Source organism: Salvelinus fontinalis, chromosome 33 (genome assembly GCF_029448725.1).
Source record: "Salvelinus fontinalis isolate EN_2023a chromosome 33, ASM2944872v1, whole genome shotgun sequence".
NCBI classification, from domain to species: Eukaryota; Metazoa; Chordata; class Actinopteri; order Salmoniformes; family Salmonidae; genus Salvelinus; species Salvelinus fontinalis.
In genome coordinates this window covers 43814105-43835566 of record NC_074697.1, presented here as the reverse complement: position 1 = coordinate 43835566, position 21462 = coordinate 43814105, and positions in this window count along the sequence as shown.

The window sequence follows — 21462 nt, the reverse complement described above, 5'->3', positions numbered from 1 at the left end:
TAAATCTCCACTTAGCAATCATTCACCGGCTAGCGTTCCAAACATATTCAGTCCTGTGGGCACACTGACTGTGTGCAGTTCGAAATAGATGAATGTGCTACTCAGTTGGATCATTACACTGTCACCTTCTGCTAAAACATTCCACCTGAGTGTTTCTTTAAGATCTTATCCTTCTTTTGTCGCAATGTATTTTGTTTGAGAATAAAATACAAAAAATTACATTCCAACAAGTTTTTGTTGTTGTTAATGAGATAATGTTTTGTTTGTTTCGTTGGTACAAAATAGATACCTGGGTTATTCAAAATTGAAATTGTTTTTTTGTTTAATGAAACAATTAGCTGTGATAGACTGTAACAAGGCTCCACAACATATTAGTATTATAATTGTAATTATAGTCAAAATCAGTCAAAATCTTGTTCAAACAATAATACTGATCACACTATACACACAGCAATAATTGTGCATATTGAGAAGCTACTTGTTAAATCATGCAACATAAATTAGGTCTTCCATTCAGGCTGATTGTTTTGTCGGTGAAAATCATGAATACGAGTAATTCTATTACATAGTTCTGTGGGCATAATAATCACACATTGCAGCGTTTCCTTCAAACCCAAAGAGCCATGGCAATATTATCTATGAGCGAGTGCTTAACAGAAACCGTCTAATACTTGCCTGCACGTTATGAATAGGAAGTGATTATACCTCAGCTGGCTTCTCCTGTGGGAACCTTCAGGGCGACAGAACACAATTCACCACAATTTACATTTATATGACGGTTTGGGCAGAGGGCACCTGGAAAGAAGCAGCCTCACAACAAGATGCTGTTGTGGATGTGTTACACGTTGGCAACAGGACCAGTAGGAATGACAGGCACACTAGATGAATGCTTGACATGTGAACTTCGTAGCACTGCCATTCTGAACAGGTTTGTATTAGCAATGGCAGGTTGGAGGGGGAATGCATGACACTAGTCAATCTTCGACATAGAACCTCTTCAGATTCCACGTTCATTGCTTCCCTTAAGGATTACACTAAGTTACTGATGTTTTAAACTTCTAAGTGAATGTACATTTTGCAATGGTGCTTTATCTGGGTGTATCCATACCCTAGTCCTGAAAGACCTGCAAGCATCCAAATAAACAATTTCATAACTATACTCCTATTTGTGAAATTGGACTATTATCTAGGCCTACCTACAATCATGGTTTTGAAAGTAATTATGTGCTTCTTGGATATACGGGAAAGAAAGAGCACGTCTATGCGATATCCTCTTGAGTACACGTGCATTTTTGTGTGAGTGGTTCCGTATGTGCTTGTGTGTATCTTAGCTCAAATGCATGTGCCTCATCAATGTTATTGGCCTGAGGCCCACAGAAAAAAAACAATTAAGGTGTCCATTAATAACAGTGGCCCAACTCTTCTAGGCCAACATGGGATAGTGAAGGTATTTCATAAACAAACATGAGATGGTCTTTAAAGTCAAACATTGTGTAGTAAACATATTTGGAACATGGCAACAACAAACTCCTGTATCACATCCCAAGTCACGTTATATAATAGGCCTACTCATTTTAGGGAGTCACTGGCAATGTAGTGTTTTTTCACGTGTCATGTTGCTTCTTTGGTACGGCGTGTTCTCCTTAAAGCGGCAGTGCAGTCAAAAAAAGTGATTTTGGAATAATACTGTGGCATTTTGAAAATGAGGATGATTAGCTGTTTGGGATGGTGGGGCTTTTTTGGTGATGTCACAAGTTAATAGACCAATTTCAAAAAGGAGTTTGCCCTCCTCTTTGGCAATAACAGCTAGTTTTCAGGTTACACATCACTCCAATTCGGCTCCTCCAATTATGCCCCTCTCTCAGACCACTCCCAGACAGTCCTAGCAAAATTCATGCTTGAGAAATTACATTAAGCTAAGAAGCTATTTTTGTAATTTTTTTTTACAATTTTAATTGAAAACAATAAGGCACTTCAATGTTACGCAGAAATTGAGATAAAAACGCCTGCGTTGGACCTTTTAAGATAAATCATAAGGCTGTGTTGTGATTATTTCTGGAGGTATGCTTTCAGAGTGGGTGTATCGGAGCTCATCTCATTTGCATAGAATATTAATCTTGATAAGTAACTGCAAATGAGAAACAGCTTGAGTATTCTGCCCGACCCAAATGGCAGCACATTTGTCTGCTCTTCTCCAAGCTGTAATCGACTTAATAGAATGAGAATCTGTATAATTAATGTTGCGCATTAGGTGGTAAGCTGCTAAAGCTGGGGTGAGATAGTGTGAGGAGCTGCCCAGAATAGAGACAAACTATATTTATTTACTCTCAGGCAACTAAGTCGGAAAGCACCAAATAGACCAACAAATCTTATTTTCTACAATAAGTTTCTTCATGCTCAGTTAGAGAACTAAAGGGGAAAAGTATATCTGGTCCCTGGAGACGTTGCAAGTTGAGTCACCTTCTTCAGCTGGTGTGGTGAGTCGCTGAATCTCTCAGGTGCAGTGTGGGTAGAGTGAGCAGCTAGACGGGATTCGCACAACCTGACCAACGTCGACTCACATCCAATATTCATCTCCCTACAGCACAGGACAAGCCTACTGTCCTGCTATTGGTTGAGCCAACAGAGTGAGTGGCTTAAAGAGAAAAGCGACTTAGTTCCCAACCAGTGAATTATGTGGCTCTTATGGTAATTCCTTAGTTTGGTCTACGCATCTGCATTTTGACAATAAAGACTTCACGAAGAGACTATTATTTGCCGTGATAAACCCTATCATCTCAGTCACCAATCCCTTGCATTATCCGGCGAGCAGAGTGTCTCTCTACATCTTTCAAGGACAATACCGCCTCTGCTTGGCACTACAGATATACTATACATTGGGGATCCATAGATAATTGTGTTATTCCCATTCCTTGGGGTTGATAAGACGTTGTGTATCTCCGTGCTGGCGCCAGAGGTGGCTCATCTGTCATAGCACTGGCCCTAATCTCATTTAGCGAGGACGAAGATCACACCCTCGCTCCTGGCAATGGACCGGGGGACTCTGTGGGCGGTTCAATGCACTGGATTCATTTAGCAATTGTTAATCCCTGACAAGCACAGACATACCTAATATGTGATTCCAAGCTGCTCCATTGTGAACGGGATTCATTGAGAGACTCGAACACATCATCCATGGGAAGATGCGACCGACACATCTCAACGTATGACACTTTACTGTACTGTCATAGAACAACATTGTGGGTGGGTAAGGGTTGGCAAGGAGGTGGTGGTGGGGGGGGGGGGGACTGAGAGGTTGACTTGGAGAGGGACGCTACAATGTAATTGTATCTATTTTTGTGACTTGCAAACCTGCTGTAAAATGGAGAGGAGAGGACGTCAAGTCATTATTATTCCTTGTTTGCCATTATAGTTAAGATCCAATGGTTGTTATTGGCGAGAGTGGAGATGGGCTCTATCTGAGGGATCGGGACAGGGGAGCTGGGAAGGCTTCAGACACTTCCCTGAAGTGTGTGTGGTGCCTCCACTCATCTCACGTCAGTCTCCTGGTGGACCTTTCTCCAATATAAGTACAACAACATAATCCATAGATTTCTGGTGCATTCGGAGAGGAGTAGGGGCTTTGTGTGTTCTCTGTTAAATGTTTGCTCAGCCCAGATGTTCACATGTTATAGATGTAATGTATACAGTAACTACACTGAACGAAATTATAAAGGCAACATGTCAAGTGTTGGTTCCATGTTTCATGAGCTGAAATAAAAGTTCCCTGAAATGAACCATAAGCACAAAAAGCTCATTTGTTTGCATCCCTGGTAGTGAGCATTTCTCCTTTGCCAAGATAATCCATCTACCTGACAGGTGTGGCATATCAAGAAGCTGATTAAACAGCATGATCATTACACAAGTGCACCTTGTGCTGTGGACAATAAAATACCACTGTTAAATGTGCAGTTTTGTCATACAACACAATGCCAGCGGTTTGCTGACGTCAGCATTGTGAACAGAGTGCTTCATGGTGGCGGTGGGGTTATGGTATGGGCAGGAATAAGCTACAGACAACGAACACAATTGCATTTTATCGATAGCAAGTTGAATACACAGAGATACTGTAACGAGATCCTGATGCCCATTGTCATGCCATTCATCCGCCGCCATCACCTTATGTTTCAAGCTGATAATGCACGGTCCCATGCTGCAAAGATTTGTCCAAAATTCCTGGAATCTGAAAATGTCTCAGTTATTCCATGGCCTGCATACTCACCAGACATGTCATCCTTTGAGCATGTTTGGGATGCTCTGGTTCGACGTGTACGACAGCGCGTTCCAGTTCCCATTAATATCCAGCAACTTCGCATAGCCATTGATGAAAAGTGGGACAATATTCCACAGGCCACAATCAACAGCCTGATCAACTCTACTGACTGGTTTTCTGATCCACGTACCAACTTTTTTTACGGTATCTGTGACCAACAAATGCATCTGTATTCCCAGTCATGTGGAATCCATAGATTAGGGACTAATTTATTTATTTAAATTGACTGTAACTCAGTAAAATCTTTGAAATTGTTGCATGTTGCATTTATATTTTTGTTCAGTGTAGTATAATAAAATTATAAAACGACTACAAGATTTCACCTTCCTTACAACTGTAAAATAAATACACTACTTATGTGTTTAGTGGTAGAGAAAATGAGCATGATTTCTAAAGGTCTGTCCTGATTTACGTCTGCCCCCACACACAGCTCTATCTTGGCTTCCTGAACTCGTTAGGAACTCACCTTTCATCTCATATTAAACATAAATAGGTTTGTTTCAAATCTTTAAATCATTTTAGATTACTTTGATAAAGTTGGCTATGAATCAATCTTTTAATGTGCAAGAGTGACGAATCCACTCTGCGCAATGATGTAAAGATTGCAGGCATGTGCTCTGTGACAGGAGTTGATGTACAGTCATAAGACCGAATTAAATGATAGGAGGGACATCCCATTCAGGTGGGACTAGTGTCAAACGTACGTTCGTTTTCAATTTTTCCATGGAAAAACTGGCTCAATGGCATTATCAATCCCTGACCCCAGGTTTGACAATTTACCTGTCTAATATGGAGGGGTGGAACTATTTGAGGTGTGTCCTTAAATCTAGGGATAGGCGTCCCGTTAACGGGACAGTATTAAATCATGCAGCATCTTTGTGTCACGATCGCAGATTTGAGAGAAACAACCATTGTTGCTACATATAAGTGTCTTAAATTCTTGTTAATATAACTGCACTATCCAATTTACAGTAGCTATTACTGCAAAAAAATTCCATGCTATTGTTTGAGGAGAGCTCCTAACAACAAAACACTTTTTTCACCGCGATAGGTTTGATCAATTCACCTCTGAAGGTGAAATGTGTAACGACTGTTGGAAGGAGAGGACCAAGGTGCAGCGTGGTACGTGTCCATATTTATTAAATGAACACTGAAATAACAAAAATAACAAAGAATAACGACCGAAACAGTTCTGGCTGGTGCAGACACACAACAGGAATAACTACCCACCAAGCACAGGTGGGAATGAGGCTACCTAAGTATGGTTCTCAATCAGAGACAACGATAGACAGCTGCCTCTGATTGAGAACCACACCAGGCCAAACACCTAGAAATACAAAACATAGAACAAAACATAGAATGCCCACCCTAACTCACGCCCTAACCAAAATAGAGACATAAAAAAGGAACTAAGGTCAGGGCATGACAAAATGTGTACTTACATTCTGAAATCTTGCTCTGATTTATCATTCAAAGGGTCCCAGAGATAACATGAAGTGTTGTTTTGTTAGATAAAATCATTTTTCATATACTAAAGTTCAGTATAGCATGCACGATTGATTTTGCATTTCCACTAGTTCAATTTGCAAAGAAGGGAATCTGTAAAAATCTAACCATAAACGTTGTTTCAACCAGTCAAATCACGTTTGTATGTATTCCTCAGAGATCCTAGAACGTAACCAGACTTCACTATATCATTACGGGTGTAGTATATCTTATAGGACACCAAATTTGGTCAGAGAGCGACACCGCCGATGACGCGGCCGGTCTTCATTTTATCGAGTATATCTTTGTCAAATTAGCACCAATCGGGGTCAAACAAAGCTAACTAGATAGCCAATGAGCTGGGCTTTACGGGAGTAGCTTTACTGGAGAAACCCTGTATCTGTCATAAAATGTACAGTTGAAGTCGGAAGTTTAGATACACCTGAGCCAAATACATTTAAACTCAGTTTTTCACAATTCCTGACATTTAATCATAGTAAAAATTCCCTGTCTTAGGTCAGTTAGGACCATCACTTTTTTTAAAGAATGTGAAATGTCAGAATAATAGTAGAGAGAATGATTTATTTCAGCTTTTATTTCTTTTGTCACATTCCCATTGGGTCAGAAGTTTGCATACACTCAATTAGTATTTGGTAGCATTGCCTTTAAATTGTTTAACTTTGGGCCAAACATTTCGGGTAGCCTTCCACAAGCTTCCCACAATAAGTTGGGTGAATTATGGCCCATTCTTCCTGACAGAGCTGGTGTAAATGAGTCAGGTTTGTTCGCAAACGCTTTTTCAGTTCTGCCCACACGTTTTCTATAAGATTGAGGTCAGGCTTTGTGATGGCCACTCCAATACCTTGAGATTGTTGTCCTAAAGCCTGTTGCTTCAAAATATCCACATAATTGTCCACCTTCATGATGCCATCTATTTTGTGATGTGCACCAGTCCCTCCTGCAGCAATGCACCCCCACAACATGATGCTGCCACACCCACGCTTCACAGTTGGGATGGTGTTCTTCGGCTTGTAAGCATCCCCCTTTGTCCTCCAAACATAACGATGGTCATTATGACTAAACAATTATATTTTTGTTTCATCAGACCAGAGGACATTTCTCCAAAAAGTATCTTTGTCCCCATGTGCAGTTGCAAACCGTAGTGAGGCTTTTTTTATGGCGGTTTTGGAGCAGTGTCTTCTTCCTTGCTGAGTGGCCTTTCAGGTTATGTCAATATAGGACTCGTTTTACTGTGGATATAGATCATTTTGTACCTGTTTTCTCCAGCATCTTCACAAGGTCCTTTGCTGTTGTTGTGGGATTGATTTGCACTTTTCGCACCAAAGTACGTTCATCTCTAGGAGATAGAACGCGTCTCCTTCCTGAGTGGTATGATATCTGCGTGGTCCCATTGTGTTTATACTTGCGTACTATTGTTTGAACAGATGAATGTGGTACCTTCAGGCGTTTGGAGTCATTAAAACTCGTTTTTCAACCACTCCACAAATTTATTTTTATCAAACTATAGTTTTGGCAAGTCGGTTAGGACTGCTTTGTGCATGACAAGTCATTTTTCCAACAATTGTTTACAGACAGATTATTTCACTTATAATTCACTGTATCACAATTCCAGTGGGTCAGAAGTTTACATTCACTAAGTTGACTGTGCCTTTAAACAGCTTGGCCGGCCATGATGTTCTTGTCCCATCGCGCTCTAGTGACTCCTTGTGGTGGGACTGGCGCATGCACAGTGACTTAGTCGCCAGTTGTATGGTGTTTCCTCCGACACATTGGTGCGGCTGGCTTCCAGGTTAAGATAGCAGTATGTCAAGAAGCAGTGCGGCTTGGCAGGGTCATGTTTCGGAGGACGCATGGCTCTCAACCTTCACCTCTCCCGAGTCCGTACGGAAGTTGCAGCAATGGGACAAGACTGTAACTACCAATTGGATATCATGAAAAAGAGGTTAAGTTTTATATATATATATATATCATGTTTGAGAGGAGAAAAACAGTGAGCTGACATTCTGCTTTTATCTACCTATTGTAGGCAGGCCCACATTATTTTAGCCATGCTGCCCCCCATTTGGACATGCATAAAAGTCTATGATGTAGACTACATGTGTCCATGCCCATCATGAAACGAGTGATGAGACCCCCGGGGGAATACTGGTGAACCTCGTATTTAGAAGTTTAAAAGTTTTCCATTTCATATTTTCGTAGGCTACCCTTAATCTAGGACTACTATAAAACATAGGCTACCCTTCATCTAGGACTCTTCCTGGGGTTCAGCAAAATTAAGACAGTTTATACCATTTTAAAAACATTACAATACATTCACAGATTTCACAACACACTGTGTGTCCCTACTCCACCACTACCGCATAAGTACAGTACTAAATACATGTGTATGTACAGTATAGTGTGTGTGTGTGTGCGTGTGCGTGTGTGTGTGTGTGTGTGTGTATGTGTGTGCGTGTGTCTGTACCAATGTTTGTGTTGCTTCACTGTCCCCGCTGTTCCATAAGGTGTTTTTTAATCATTTTTTTTTTTAAATCTAATTTTAATGCTTGCGTCAGTTACTTGATATGGAATAGAGTTCCATGTTGTCATGGCTCTGTGTAGTACTGTGTGCCTCCCATAGTCTGTTCTGGACTTGGGGACTGTGAAGAGACCTCTTGTGGGGTATGCATGGGTGTCCGAGCTATGTGCCTGTAGTTTAGACAGACAGCTTGTGCATTCAACATGACAATACTTCTCATTTTAATATTATATGACCATGGAAAGCAATTATGGTGCCTGTAAGTATTTAAAACAAGTTGTTTAGTTTTGTTTAAAATTGGATTATAATTATTTTCTCTCTTTTTAGGCCTTTTCAATAATTAATCTAATCTTGCATATTGACAACGTTTGGCATTTCTATATTGCAATTTACAGTAGATCTAACCCCTTCAGTGTAAATTCTATGTACTGAACAAAATGTAAACTCAACATGTAACAATTTCAAAGATTATTCAGAGTTAGAACTCATATAAGGAAATGAGTCAATTGAAATAAATTCATTAGGCCCTAATCTATTGATTTCACATGACTGGGCAGGGGAGCAGCCATGGGTGAGCCAGACCCAGCCAATCAAATGAGTTTTTCCCCACAAAAGGGCTTTATTACAGACAGAAATTGTCCTCCATGCTGTTTAATCAGCGTCTTGACATGCCACACCTGTCAAGTGGATGGATTATCTTGGCAAAGGATAAACACTCTCTACCAGGGTGTAACGGCTGGTGCTCTCCTCATCCTCGGACGAGGTGAGGAGAGAAGGATCTTCAGACCAAAACGCAGCATTTGGGAAATAAGCCATCTTTATTATAACAACGATAAAGATGGCAACACGAAACAAAACACTTTCAAAACTACAAAATAACAAAACGACGTTGACGAGACCTGAACATAAACTTACATAACTAAACATAAACTTACGTACAGGAAACAGACGACATCGAAACGAAACGAAACAAACAAACGCTACAGTCCCATGTGGTACGAACATAAATACTGACACAGGAGACAATCACCCACAACGAACACTGTGACAACGCCTACCTAAATATGACTCTTAATTAGAGGAACGCCAAACACCTGCCTCTAATTAAGAGCCATACCAGGTAACCCAAAACCAACACAGAAACAGAAAACATAGAATGCCCACCCAACCTCACGTCCTGACCAACTAACACACATAACAACTAACATAAATAGGTCAGGAACGTGACAGTACCCCCCCCACAAGGTGCGAACTCCGGACGCACCAGCACAAGGACTAGGGGAGGGTCTGGGTGGGCATCTAACCACGGTGGTGGCTCAGGCTCCGGGCGCGGTTCCCACCCCACCATAATCCATCCTAGCTTCCTCCCTCCAAGAATGTCCACCCTCTTTTCTCCCCCACAAAATCCTCTTAATAACATACCCAATAAGGACAACACCGGGACAGAGAGATAAATCAATACAGAGGGATAGATAAGAATATAGAGGTAGATAAAGATAGAGAGGGAGATCAGGATAGAGGGGCAACTCCGGACTGAAAGGCAGCTCCGGACAGAGAGACAGCTCTGGACTGATGGGCAGTTCTGGGTATCTAGCCTTTTTAGGCTGAAGGGCAGCTCATGGCTGACTGACGAATCTCGACGCTCATGGCTGGCTGACGGCTCTCGACGCCCATGGCAGGCTGACGGCTCTCGACGCTCATGGCAGGCTGACGGCTCTCGACGCTCATGGCAGGCTGACGGCTCTCGACGCTCATGGCAGGCTGACGGCTCTCGACGCTCATGGCAGGCTGACGGCTCTCGACGCTCATGGCAGGCTGACGGCTCTCGACGCTCATGGCAGGCTGACGGCTCTCGACGCTCATGGAGCTCTGACGGCTCTGGCTGCTCATGGCGCTCTGACGGCTCTGGCTGCTCATGGCGCTCTGACGGCTCTGGCTGCTCATGGCGCTCTGACGGCTCTGGCTGCTCATGGCGCTCTGACGGCTCTGGCTGCTCATGGCTCTCTGACGGCTCTGGCTGCTCATGGCTCTCTGACGGCTCTGGCTGCTCATGGCTCGCTGGCGGCTCTGGCATATCCTGTCTGGTTGGCGGCTCTGGCAGATCCTGTCTGGTTGGCGGCTCTGGCAGATCCTGTCTGGTTGGCGGCTCTGGCAGATCCTGTCTGGCTGACGGCTCTAGCGGCTCCTGTCTGGCTGACGGCTCTAGCGGCTCCTGTCTGGCTGACGGCTCTGTAGGCTCATGGCAGACGGGCGGCTTTGTAGGCTCATGGCAGACGGATGGCTCAGACGGCGCTGGGGAGACGGATGGCTCAGATGGCGCTGGGGAGACGGATGGCTCAGATGGCGCTGGGGAGACGGATGGCTCAGATGGCGCTGGGGAGACAGATGGCTCAGATGGCGCTAGGGAGACGGATGGCTCTGGCCGGATATGGTGCACTGTAGACCTGGTGCGTGGTGCCGGAACTGGAGGCACCGTGCTAAGGATAAGCACCTTCCTACTAGTGCGGGGAGCAGGGACAGGGCACACTGTACTCTCAAAGCCTACTCTATCCCTGATGCGAGGTACCGGCACTGGTGACGCCGGGCTGAGGACAAGCACATCAGGATTAGTAGGGGGAGAAGATACAGTTTGTACAGGGCTCTGGAAACGCACTGGTAGCTTAGTGCGTGGGGCCGGAACTGGAGGCACCGGGCTAGATACACGCACTACAGGGAGAGTGCGTGGAGGAGGAACAGGGCTCAGGATACGCACTGGTAGCCTAGTGCGTAGTGTAGACACTGTAGGTACTAGGCTGGGGCGGGGAGGTGGTGCCGGAAATACCGGACCGTGGAGACGTACTGGCACTCTTGAGCATTGAGCCTGCCCAACCTTACCTGGTTGAATGCTCCCGGTTGCCCGACCAGTGCGGGGAGGTGAAATAACCCGCACCGGCCTATGTAGGCGAACCGGGGAAACCATGCGTAAGGCAGGTGCCATGTATGCCGGCCCGAGGAGACGCACTGGAGACCAGACGCGTTGAGCCGGCCTCATGACACCTGGCTCAATACTCAATCTAGCCCTACCAGTGCGGGGAGGTGGAATAACCCGCACTGGGCTATGCACTCGTACAGGAGACACCGTGCGCTCTACTGCGTAACACGGCGCCTGCCCGTACTCCCGCTCTCCACGGTAAGCCTGGGAAGTGGGCGCAGGTCTCCTACCTGCCCTTGGCCCACTACCTCCTAGCCCCCCCCAAGACATTTTTGGGAATTACTTACGGGCTTTTTCGGCTTCCGTGCCAGACGCGTTCCCTCATAGCTCCGGTTCCTCTCCCCGGTAGCCTCTGCTCTCCTCAGTGCCTCCACCTGTTCCCATGGGAGGCGATCCCTCCCAGCCAGGATCTCCTCCCAAGTGTAGCAACCCTTTCCGTCCAAAACATCATCCCATGTCCATTGCTCCTTTCTCTCCTGTCCCTTACTCCGTTTAATTTTCCCTTGCCGCTTGGTCTTAGCGTGGTGGGTGATTCTGTAACGGCTGGTGCTCTCCTCATCCTCGGACGAGGTGAGGAGAGAAGGATCTTCAGACCAAAACGCAGCATTTGGGAAATAAGCCATCTTTATTATAACAACGATAAAGATGGCAACACGAAACGAAACAAAACACTTTCAAAACTACAAAATAACAAAACGACGTTGACGAGACCTGAACATAAACTTACATAACTAAACATAAACTTACGTACAGGAAACAGACGACATCGAAACGAAACGAAACAAACAAACGCTACAGTCCCATGTGGTACGAACATAAATACTGACACAGGAGACAATCACCCACAACGAACACTGTGACAACGCCTACCTAAATATGACTCTTAATTAGAGGAACGCCAAACACCTGCCTCTAATTAAGAGCCATACCAGGTAACCCAAAACCAACACAGAAACAGAAAACATAGAATGCCCACCCAACCTCACGTCCTGACCAACTAACACACATAACAACTAACATAAATAGGTCAGGAACGTGACACAGGGATGGAAACAAATGTTTTATTGAGACATGTTTGTGACATATTAATGTTTGAGCTTGGGCGTTCAGAAGAGTTTACGTGGTTCAGTAAAATACATTCAGTAAGGGAAGCAATTATATCGGTCAAGGGATTAGCTGATGGATTTGTTAATAATTAATTTAGTTTAATCTTGATTTTATCATGGCTATCAAATGGCCCATAAGAACACTATAGGTTGTCTCATTTCTTTCCTTTATTAAATGCTTACCTTAAATTTGATATCCATTTGGCAACAAGTTTCACATTTCCTTCAGTCATCTATGTGTCCTTCCAATAATTACATGAATCCTGGACTGCCCACACATTCACCACATTACCTTGATTACCTCACCGCCCACACATTCACCACATGACCTTGATTACCTCACCGCCCACACATTCACCACATTACCTTGATTACCTCACTGCCCACACATTCACCACATTACCTTGATTACCTCACCTCCCACACATTCACCACATTACCTTGATTACCTCAGGAGGAGAAAATGGTGGAGTATGAGAGTGGTGTCTTTTGCTAACGTGGTTAGCTAATAGATTTACATATTGTGTCTTCCCTGTAAAACATTTTAAAAATCAGAAATGATGGCTTTATTCACAAGATGTGTATCTTTCATTTGGTGTCTTGGACTTGTGATTTCATGAACATTTTATTATATGATATCCCTGTGGCTTTAGGCTAATCTATGCTAGTCAGCTTTTGTGATGGGGGGGATCCCGGATCCGGGTTTGGTAGGCGTTAGAGGTTAAATTAATTCTTTATGTCTGCATACCTCGCTGCGTGTTGGTCCGATCCATGCTCCTCCTCATCCGAGGAGGAGGAATATGACGAACGTTGCAGAATCACCCACCAACAAAGGATCAAGCAGCGGGGTAACGGGCAGCAGCGACAGCAGCAGCGGTACAAGGAGGAATGGACATGGGAGGAAATCCTAGACGGAGAAGGACCCTGGGCAGAGCCAGAGGAGTGTCGGCGCCCCAAAGCGGAGCTGGAGGCAGCGAAAGCGGAGAGGCGGCATTATGAGGCGCTAGCAAGGCAGAGCGGCTGGAAGCCTGAGAGGCTCACCCAGAAATTTCTTGGGGGGGGGGGGGCTAAAAGGGAGTGTAGCTGGGTCAAGTAGGAGACTTGAGCCAACTCCCGTTGCTTACCGTAAGGAGCCGGTCAGGGCGGAATTGGAGGTGAGTGACGCAGAGACAGTGAAGGAGTTAATGGGGAAATTGGAGGAGAGAGTTATGAGGGAGGTGCTGGTTTGGTGCATGAGGCACGAAGAAAATTGCTGTCTTACTACATGAAAGGAACATGTTAACCCTTCTCTTTTCATCTTGTCTGTTAGATGCTTCCCATGCTCCATGTAGGCCTATAGAACCTGCATAATGCTCTTGATTGTACAGTTACAATAGCAACCTAATCAATTCAAAACACATCTACATCATCCAACTAATGGAACCTGTCAACGAAATATCATAGCGTGAATTTATGATGATCCTTACGGCACTGTATGTCATGGTATTTACCATAATGATATTCCAGATATACGGTATGGTTCGAAATTATTGACACCCTTGTTAAAGATGAGAAAATATGACTGTATAAAATAAATAATTCAAATACTGGGCTCCAAAATAATGTGGGGTTATTATCTTCTTTTATTCTAATAAAAGGGAAAGACATTTTGTCTGGCAAGTCGTGTTTTTCTATCAAATTGACTGACACCCTAGTTTATAAAATACCCTTCAATACCTCACCTTGTGAGGATAATGGCAGTGAGCCTTTTTCTCAAATGTTTTATGAGTTGAAGAACAGAAAAGCCCCCTGGTTTTTGTGGTTGAATCTGTGCTTCAAATTCACTACTCAGCTGAAGGACCTTCCCCGTGTCCAAAAGGTCCTGCAGAAATCATAGAACGTCGGACACAGACCATTAGTAAGGAATTGATAAGGAATTATCTGTTTTTGGTCACACCACTTTTCAAAAACGTACCACTAATTTCTACACAATGGGTGTGTAGAAGGGGCCCTAGTACTAGGGATCTCTCCTTACAAGCACAATTCAATAGGCATCTAGATACATGGACTCCGATACGATGCAGGAACAAGATTTTAGTTTGAAACGATTCGGTGCTGTTCATTTTATTAGTGGAACGATTCGAAAACGATTCGATGCAGTAACAATTGTTGCATGAACACATTCGTTTTCCATTCTAAATGATTATCTGATGCTGATGGAGCTCAAGAGCTGAGCTGGATCTGACTGAGCTTTGTGCGTGCGAATGATGTAGTGTGTGAGCTGAGCCATAGGGCAGACTGAGCATCTACCATTATCAGATTGTGTTTTTATCTGAAATCCTTACCACCCACTGATCAACTTGTCATATAGCAGATTAAAATGTTTTGAGCTAGTAATGTAAATATTTATCTTCAGAAATTACCTATGACATACATAGCCAATTAATATAACCGTTTTGGATTTCGCCCCTGTCTCAAAAGCGAATGGTTTGGAACTTTACCATTCTGACCAGTGTGGCTCGCAAAAATTATTGCTGTCCTTGTTCTGAATTTACATCTTTACCCTGTTCATGTAAAAATGACAAAATGCACTGACTGTTTAAAGCAGAATTACCAAAGATATGCATTTTACATTTATTGTACACTTTGCCGCATTTGTTGATAAAAAAATCTGAAAATACTCTGGATACATTCAGTAACATGATCAGAATATTCCTTGAAAATGTGGGGTAGGTGCCACAGGTGTGCAGGTGCTGAGACAGGGGCCGGGGCCTTGCACACTTCCCCTTGGCCTGAGCTACCAGGTTCAATGGCTCCAAAAAACAGCTCTTCCGAGAACAAAGTGAAACGGAACTAGCGTTCACCACTTGGGATAGTATTCTAGTATTCTAGCTGCTTAGCACAGTGCTTGCCGGAGAAGCTAATCCTTTAACAATGGGAACATAGCTAGCATTGGTCGGTATAGTCAATGCGGGTAGTGCGTTGAACTAAATAAGGGTAGGACAGATAGCCTTGCTAAGCTAGCCAAGTCTCTGCAGCTAGCCGTGTAAAGCTAATTCTTTCCCAAAGTGAAAACCTTCCTTTCGGTAATGTCACCCAACTCAAAATATGAAAGCTGATAACCCTGCGAACTGCAGCTTAACCTTGATGCTACACCTGTGAAAAGTTAAACAGGATTATTATATATATTTTTTTCACCTTTATTTAACCAGGTAGGCTAGGTTGAGAACAAGTTCTCATTTACAACTGCGACCTGGCCAAGATAAAGCAAAGCATTGCGACACAAACAACAACGCAGAGTTATACACGGAATAAAAAACATACAGTCAACAATACAATAGGGAAAGTCTATATACAGAGTGTGCAAATGAGGTAACAGATCAGAAAACAGATCACGCCGTGCTGAGGCGAACTAGATGGATCTCTTCTGTGAGTACGAGAGGTGAGAAAGATCAGAGGGCATGTGAGTGGCTCTTTAGTATGTGGGGAGGGGCTCCCTCAGTCACCACTCGACCTGTCTGACCCTGACAGAAGTGTATGATTGGGGCAACACTTATTAACCACGGTCATAACCATGTCATAACAGCTGACATTACTTGTCAAAACTTGTCAGAATATGGTTATAACACTGTCATGACCCATATATATAGACCTGTTGTGACATATATTGCGTTAGTTTTTGGCTGGATATGAAAGAGTAAAAACACTGAAAACCTACCACACATTCCATTACACCATAGCCTAGTTATATAACATTTTCTGAAATTGTACTTGTATTTGTGCACACATTGATGTCAGACATGCACCTACCCCAATTCTCTGTTGCTGATGACTTGGCAGGGCAGGAGCAGGACAAGACACCCTCTTTTGACTGATGACTGTCATTGTCTTGTTTTGCACGCTTTGTACAAAATAATGAAATGCAGTACTACAGGATATTTCTTAACGTAGCTCTTTATTAGCTAGCTATAACTGGCATGTTCACGTATCGCCAACCAGGATCAAACTGACCATGACCTAACCATCTGGGTGGTCTTAACCAATCATAGCACAGTATGATACGGCGGTAAAATGCATCCAATTATAATTCAGTATGTTAACACATACGAATATTACAGTCATAAAATGTTATTTGTCACATGCGCTGAATACAACATGTGTAGACCTTACAGTGAAATGCTTACTTACAAGACCTTAATCAACAAAGCAGTTTTAAGAAAATACGTTTAAAAAAGTAAGAATAACACATAATTAAAGAGCAGCAGTAAATAACAATAGTGGGCTAATGGTACAGAGTCAATGTGTCAATGTGCGGAAGCGCTGGTGTCGAGGTAATTAAGGTAATATGTACATGTAGGTAGAGTTATTAAAGTGGCTATGCATAGATAATAACAGAGAGAGGCATTTTTATTAGCTGTTCAGGAGTCTTATAGAAGCTATTTAGGAGCCTCTTGGACCTAGACTTGGCACTCCGGTACCGCTTGACGTGCGGTAGCAGAAAGAACAGTCTATGACTAGGGTGGCTGGAGTCTTTGACAATTTTTAGGCCTTCCTCTGACACCGCCTGGTATAGAGGTCCTTGATTGCAGGAAGGTTGGCCCCGGTGATGTACTGGGCAGTACGCACTACCCTCTGTGGAGCCTTGCGGTCGGAGGCCTAGCAGTTGCCATAGCAGGAAGTGATGCAACCAGTCAGGATGCTCTCGATGGTGCACCTGTAAAACCTTTTGAGGATCTGAGGACCCATGCCAAATCTTTTCAGTCTCCTGAGGGAATATTTTTCACGACTGTCTTGGTGTGCTTGGCCATGTTAGTTTGCTGGTGATGTGGGCGCCAAGGAACTTGAAGCTTTCAAACCTGTTCCACTACAGCTCCGTCAATGAGAATGGGGGCATGCTCGGCCCTCCTTTTCCTGTAGTCCACAGTCATCTCCTTTGTCTTGATCACGTTGAGTGAGAGGTTGTTGTCCTTGCATCACACGGTCAGGTCTCTGACCTCCTCTCTAGAGGCTGTCTCATCGTTGTCAGCCAGCTTAATGATGGTGTTGGAGTTGTGTTGTGCCTCATGCAGTCATGAGTGAACAGGGAGTACAGGAGGGGACTGTGCTTCCCTTTGTGCTCTGTAATTGTTTGCAAGCCCTGCCACATCCAACGAGCGCCAGAGCCGGTGTAGTACGATTCAATCTTAGTCCTATATTGACCCTTTGCTTGATTCGTCGTAGGGCATAGCGGGATTTCTCATAAGCTTCCGGGTTAGAGTCCCGCTCCTTGAAAGTGGCAGCTCTACCCTTTAGCTTATTGCGAATGTTGTCTGTTATCCATGGCTTCTGATTGGGATATGTACGTACAGTCACTGTGGTAACAATGTCCTCGATGTACGTATTGATAAAGCCAGTGACAGATGTGGTGTACTCCTCATTGCCATCGGAAGAATCCCGAAACATATTCCAGTCTGTGCTAGAAAAACAGTCCTGCAGTTTAGCATCTGCTTCATCAGACCACATTTTTATAGATCGAGTCACTGGTGCTTCCTGCTTTAATTTTTGCTTGTAAGCAGGAATCAGGAAGATAGAGTTATGGTCAGATTTGCCAAATGGAGGGCGAGGGAGAGCTTTGTACGCATCTTTGTGTGTGGAGTAAAGGTGGTCTAGAATTGTTTTACTTCTGGTTTCACATTTAACATGCTGGTAGAAATGAGGTAAAACTGATTTAAGTTTCCCTGCATTAAAGTCCCCGGCCACTAGGAGCACCGCCTCTGGATAAACATTTTTCCTGTTTGATTATGGCGGAATACAGCTCATTGAATGGAGTTTTAGTGACAGCCTCAGTCTGTGGTGGTATGTAGACAGCTACAAAAATAACAGATAAACTCTCTAGGTAGATAGTGTGGTCTACAGCTTATCATGAGATACTCTTCCTCAGGCGAGCAAAACCTTGAGATTTCCTTAGATACTGTGCACCAGCTATTGTTTACAAATACGCTTAGGCCCCTGCCCCGTGTTTTACCATATGCTGCTGTTCTGTCCTGCCGATAGAGTGTATAACCTGCCAACTGTGTGTTCTTCATGTCGTTGTTCAGCCACGACTCTGTGAAATATAAGATATTACAGTTTTAAATGTCCCGTTGGTAGGATATATGTGCTTTCAGTTGGTCCCATTTATTTTCCAGTGATTGAACGTAAGATATCAGAACAGAATGCAAGGGCAGATTAGCCACTCGTCGCCAGATCCTCACAAGGCATCCTGACATCTTTCCACGAAACCGATGTTTCCTTTTCCAGCGAATCACGGGGATCTGGGCATGATCGGGTGACTGTAGTATATCCCTCGTGTCCGACTCATTTGAAGAAGAACTTCTTGTCCAATTTGAGGTGAGTAATCCAAGTTCTGATATCCAGAAGCTCTTTTCGGTCATAAGAGATGGTAGCAGCAACATTATGTACAAAACAAGTTATGAACAACATGAAAAAAACAAACCAAATAGCATGGTTGGATAAGAGTCGATAAGACAGCAGCAATCCCCTCCGGCGCATGTACGTGATAGGCCTGTCTGGTTTACATTATTCTGTCGGTTATAATGCTTCTTCACAGTGCCGTAAAGTGACACATTATAGTCATAAAGTGTATTTTCTTAGTCCATGTACAGTACCTTGCAAAAGTATTCATCCCCCTTGGTGTTTCTCCTATTTTGTTGCATTACAACCTGTCATTTAAATGGATTGTTATTTGGATTTCATGTAATGGACATACACAAAATAGTCCAAATTGGTGAAGTGAAATGAGAATAATATCTTGTTTCAAAAAAATAAATACATTTAAAATGAAAAAGTGGTGCGTGCATACGTATTTACCTCCTTTGCTATGAAGCCCCTAAATAAGATCTGGTGCAACCAATTACCTTCAGAGGTCACCTATTTAGTTAAATAAAGTCCACCTGTGTGCTAATATAAACATACACCTGTTCTGAAAGTCCCCAGAGTCTGCAAGACCACTAAGCAAGGGGCACCACCAAGCAAACAGCACCATGAAGACCAAGGAGCTCGCCAAACAGGTCAGGTACATAGTTGTGGAGAAGTACAGATCAGGGTTGGGTAATAAAAAAATCTCAGAAACTTTGAACATCCCACGGAGCACAATTAAATCCATTATTAAAAAATGGAAAGAATATGGCACCACAACAAACCTGCCAAGACAGGGCCACCCACCAAAACTCCCAGACCAGGCAAAAAGGGCATTAACCAGAGAGGCAACAAAGATGCCAAAGATAACCCTGAAGGAGCTGCAAAGCTCCACCGCAGAGATTGGAGTATCTGTCCATATTATCACTTTAATCCATACACTCCACAGAGCTGGGCTTTACGGAAGTGGCAAGAAAAAATACATTGCTTAACTTCTTGATGATAGGGTGCAGAGTTTTCACTTAGGGAAAAATAGCGTGCGCAATTTCAACTTCGTGCTACTCATCCCCAGAATATAAGATATGCATATAATTAGTGGATTTGGATAGAAAACACTCTGAAGTTTCTAAACTGTTTGAATCATATCTGTAAGTATAACAGAACTTATATAGCAGTCAAAACCCTGAGGACTAACTTTTTTATTGTTAAGTTCCTCTATGTTCAATGGATTGTTTTGGGCAAACCAGAATTCTAATCAGTAAATGCGCAGTTTCTACTGCTTCCACTGGATGTCGCCATTGTATGGAAAATGGTTAAGGTTTTTTCTTAGTGAGGTGAAAAAGATATTGACCCGGAAGTGGAGTGACGTCGTTTGTTTATGTTTGAGATTTGGGCAAGACATGAAATGTTCCGTGAGTTTGTTGATATCCTGTATTGAAAACAGATTGACCTGTCTTCAATTTGATCGATTATTAACGTTTACAAATACCTTAAGCTGTATTACAAAAGTACTTTGAAATGTTTTGGCAAAGTTTAGAGGTAATTTTTTTTAGATATTGTGTCGTGATTTTGTTCAAATTTAACGCTGTTTTTCCTGGTACAACGGCGCCAAATAAATGGACAATTTGGATATATATGGATGGAATTAATCGAACAAAAGGACCATTTGTGATGTTTATGGGACATATTGGAGTGCCAACAAAAGAATCTTGTCAAAGGTAATGCATGTTTTATATCTTATATTAGCGTTTTGAGTAGCGCTAGCATGGTTGAAATAGGCTACACTCTCTTGTTTACATTGGGCTATCATCAGATAATAGCATCTTATGCTTTCGCCGAAAAGCCTTTTTGAAATCTGACATGTTGGCTGGATTCACAACGAGTGTAGCTTTAATTTGATATCTTATATGTGTGATTTAATCAAGTTTAATTTTATATAATTTTTTTGAATTTGGCGCTCTACATTTTGACATGGCTGTTGGGACGCAAGCGTCCCATCTATCCCAGAGAGGTTAAGAAAAAATAAGAAAACACGCTTGGTGTTCACCAAAAGGCATGTGGGAGACTCCCCAAACATATGGAAGAAGGTACTCTGGTCAGATGAGACAAAAATGTAGCTTTTTGGCCATCAAGGAAAATGCTATGTCTAGCGAAAACCCAACACCTATCATCACCCCAAGAACCTCATCCCAACAGTGAAGCATGGTGGTGGCAGCATCATGCTGCGGGGATGTTTTTCATCGGCCGGGACTGGGAAACTGGTCAGAATTGAAGGAATGATGGATGGCATTAAATACAGGGAAATTATTGAGGGAAAGCTGTTTCAGTCTTCTAGAGATATTAGACTGGGACGGAGGTTCACCTTCCAGCAGGACAATGACCGTAAGCAAACTGCTAAAGCAACACTTGAGTGGTTTAAGGGGAAACATTGAAATGTATTGGAATGGTCAAAGCCCAGACCTCAATCCAATTGAGAATCTGTGGTATGACTTAAAGATTGCTGTACACCAGCGGAACCCATCCAACTTGAAGGAGCTGGAGCAGTTTTGCCTTGAAGAATGGGCAAAAATCCCAGGGGCTAGTTGTGCCAAATGTATAGAGACATGTCCCAAGAGACTTGCAGCTGTAATTGCTGCAAAAGGTGGCTCTACAAAGTATTGATTTTGGGGGGGGG